This window comes from Echinops telfairi, unplaced genomic scaffold (assembly GCF_000313985.2).
Source record: "Echinops telfairi isolate 266 unplaced genomic scaffold, ASM31398v2 ScPeMD7_2291;HRSCAF=2852, whole genome shotgun sequence".
NCBI lineage: Eukaryota > Metazoa > Chordata > Mammalia > Afrosoricida > Tenrecidae > Echinops > Echinops telfairi.
Window position 1 is genome coordinate 6,033,389 of NW_022106189.1, and position 4,106 is coordinate 6,037,494.

General features: G+C 43.0%; 1 pseudogene; it reads right to left on the reverse strand.

The window, feature by feature from the left end:
• Window positions 1-400: 400 nt before the first annotated feature.
• Window positions 401-4,106, reverse strand: part of LOC115870712 — a 6,063-nt pseudogene continuing 2,357 nt past the window's right edge.

Here is a 4,106-nt window from a genome sequence, read left to right on the forward strand (position 1 = left end):
ATATTCCCAATCAACATGTTTGATTTCCTTCAATATAAGGGGACTTAAAAAAGTTCATGGGAAAATGGAATGAGAAGGAAATGACAGTTTCCTTCAACTTTTTGAAGCTGTCTAGCTATTTCAATCAGCCTACGAATGATGCCATAAATGATAATCTGATCAAACTAAGCAAATTCTGCAACAGTTAGTAGATTTATAGAATAAAAGAAGGTTTCTCATCTGGGATTTGTCAAGCTAATTTAACCTTACTCATCAGGTAGAGAGAGAGAGAAAATATCTGAGAATAAAGCCAACATAGGAAAGGAGAGTTGATAAATTTAGATTAATTTTTTTCCACTTGAAAGCAGTCACTGTTTTATTAAGAGACAGATTACAAAAATAACCATGGCAGATAGATACCTTAGTTCATCCTTCTAATAAGTCTGTTGATCTGGTCTTCCCTGTTGCCTGCGTCTCCACCTTCTGCAAAATGGGTGGTCTTTTTCTTCATCCCACCTCATGGAGAAGATCATTTGAAGGGCCACAGGAAGTTATTTGCTTCTTTGAAGCATTTCCCAACAGTCTAGATCTCATGAATCCGATCCTCCATGAAGATGGTGCCATATTGACCAAGAGACCATGCTCCCCAATCCTCAGCATGTTCGTTGAAGCCTTGTTAAGCTTAATAAAGGTTCCATTGAAAATATGGCGAAGGCGAAGAAGCTGCAACCCTTTTCGAACCTTTGGGCTCACACCATTGACACCTCTGCTCCTGAGAACAAACGCCAGCTTGGGCTCTCCAGGCACATAGAAGTTGCCAGCTTTCTTTGCCATCCGAGCCATTTGGCTTTCAGTTCTGTCCATCTGCCTGTATTCCTTGTGATCGTGCTTAGCTCTCTCGTAGATCAACTTCCTCCTGGCCTTTTGAAGCATCGTTTGGGCAAACTTCTTTCTTAGGCATTTGATCTTTAGTTCTGTGAAATTCTTTCGCTTTTTCTTAAAGGTCTCTGGAGCAGCAGGGACCTTCTTCTCCTCCGCGACAGCTCCATGATTCCAGCCGGTTTAAAAAAAAAGTAGATTAATTTTTTATGACAATGCTTAATCTCTTAGTTTTAGCTGTACTTTAAATTTACACCCTCATTTATTCAGTTACATGACTGAATGGATTCCCACTTTTTATTATATTGAGTTGGGAGGGGCTTAAAATCAGGACATCTGAGGCAGCATTTTTAGTGATTTTTCCTATGTCAGTTTCCTATGTGCCTATCTTACCCACTCCCCAACCCACACAGTAACCTTGTTCTGTTTATCTTTGCATATCCAATTCCGAACAGTAGCTCTCTCTATAAGAGGTACTTCATAACCAGTGAATAGAAAGATATGTTAGATCTCTCTGGAGCTAGATATACCTCGGTCCCTGGCTCTGCGTGAGAAAGAATTCATGCCAAAGCCTGGTTCGTGATCCAAGCAAGTTTTATGAGAGTTAGAAGAAGTTTCAGGTTTACATGGCACCCGAGGGGCTCCTCCCGAACATGCGGCCTGACTTGGTGTCACGCAAAAGTGTCCCAAAGTTCTCCCAGAGTTCTGCCCCTCGACTCCGGGCTCTTGCCTTTTCAAGGTTTCCACAGGGAGGCGTGGTGGAAGACCCCTAGTTGGACCCATTGGCTGAATTGAATTCACTTGGCCTAGGTGGGCCAATTCAGGTTCACACCCACCCATGCCTACCTGTGGGAAACTTGAGCCTCTGGGCAGGTGCAGTGCACCCTCCTTTGTTCCCATAGCTTGGCCCTCTGGGCATGCGTTTACAGCCCTACGCTAACCTACCTAACAGATAGATATAAAGAAGTCTCAGAGTTCAAATTGTTCATGCCTTATTTCTAAATAGGGTCTTCCATTTGATCCTATGAAATACAGCTCTCTTTGCTGTGTAATTTACAACCCTGTGTTTATAACTTTGAAACACAGGGGAATATCCATTTTAGTTAGTGCAATTTTTAGATGCCATGTTTGAAAATGAGTTTCTGGATATCTTCCAAAGCTAATAGACTGAACAAAAGTCCATTATGAATTATGAGCCTATATTAAGATAGTCGAGGTTTCTGGCAATCTGATTGGTTTTTTTTAAGGAAAAGATATCAACGTGCAAGGATGGTTAATTACAATCAAAGCTGGGAAAGTGGATGTGGACTTGACTGGCTTACACAACATGGTTTTGGTTTTAAGTGACTTCTAGAGATTGTTCAGGTATAATTGTTTCAGGTAAGATTACAAAATAATCTGATCATCTTCCATATCACACTCCTAGGTATTGAATTAAGATTTTATGTTTTCTCATATTGAGGGTACTATAATAGTCTCCAGATCTTTTCCTTCATGTCTTTGGTAAACTTATGATGATAAAAAATGTTTTTGAACTATTGCTTGAATGCCATAATTTTATATATTAAAATGGAACTTTAGATATCTCATCCAAAGGTCTGATTTAGCCTTCAGATTTCATTAGATCCTGTTGTAATGTAAAATTAATGTCAACTTAATTTCCAAATATTGGACAAAAGCCTGTGGTAGTTTTGTTAGGGATAAAGTCTCTCTGAAGTTCTTCATTTTTTTCTTAGAAGTTTGTTGTTCAAATGCTTGTGCTATGAGGAAAACATTATTAGCAAGATTTCTCTCGTGGGCAGGGTCATTTTGCTTCCATACCTTTTTCTTTGTTTCTTCAGTCTGACAATGACTAGTGTTGATAGGGAGGCTTTAGGAAAGTCTAACGTGATTTATGTGTTCCAGGTTGGGATAAAATACTCAAACCATTGCCTTATCAGCTTGCGGTATGGATGGAGCTGCAGGAGGCTCTCTGGAAGGCGATACATGCTTTCTGTCATCACTGGAGGCACAACCTGCTCCAGGCTCCATCACTGGGTCCCCAGACCCTGCATGTCAGCTTTGACTGCTTTGTGCAGAGTAGCAAGGTTAGCCCTATTTGCAAAGGGGGTAGCCAAAGTCCGACCCGGCCCCAGCTTCTGAGACAAGGAGAGTGACTAGACCAGGGGCTGTTATCCGAACTGGCGAGCGGGACTGAACAGCTCAAGTTGGTGGATGTAGCTGTCATTTGGTGGGAGAAGGCTGCATGCCCTGGAAACGAACAATTGATTCTGATTCTTCTGTTCTCAGAACTTCCTATTCTTCACAAGAAACCAGAGATTTGGATTTTTATAGGTAGCTATCTGGTTTGAACTACAACCATTCTGTCAGTTTATTGTCCAATGATGGCTTTTGGGTGGCAAGGATGCCGAAGACTCGGCACCGATGCTTCAGATACCAGCAGTCACCTACTGTGGCCAGGTTTCAGTGGAGCTTCCAGAGGAAGACGGACTCGGCAGGAAAACCTAGTGATCGACTTCTGAAAACTGCCCAGTGAAAAGCCTGTGGGTCACAACAGAATGTTGGCTGATACGGTGCTGAAACATGGGCCTCTTAGGCCGGAAGGCACTCAAAATGTGCAACGGCTGCCACCGTAGACTCAAGTATATTCGGCCCAGGACTGGGCAATGTTTCCTTCTGTTATATATAAAGCCGACAAGATTGAGGAACTGACTGCCCAGTAACTAAAAACTCACCTGATTTGGAAACGTGGGCCAATAATTCAACGCTCTATGAAAGCTAGGGAAGTGCTTCTATGACCTCTGGTGCAGAGACCACCCTGGCTGCTTGCTCTCCTCCCCACTGGCCTCTCCTTGCCTCCCTCTGGACGAAGCGTGTGGCATCCTTGGGGCGGAAGGATGGCCCTAGGAGCTTACCTTGCACCTCCTCAAGGTCTTTATCACCTGACTCCCACGACGACCTGCTGGGAGCTTCCGGCAACCACTTACCTGCTGTCTCCAAGTTTATTCTCTAAGAACCTTTCAATCCTGCCAAGTAATCGAAGGATAATTATAACTATCGTGATGCCACCTCCAGGAAATGGGGTGAAAATTAATGAAGTGCTTCTCACATGCTCTTAAGCACCTTCTAAAGAAGTTGCTACTTTCTCACGAAGCAGTCTGCATCCCCTACCAGGTGGAAATTAGAGAACTAATAGGGCAATGCTTCTTCGGGAGTGGCAAGCCAGCCATCTGGATAAGCATCACCTT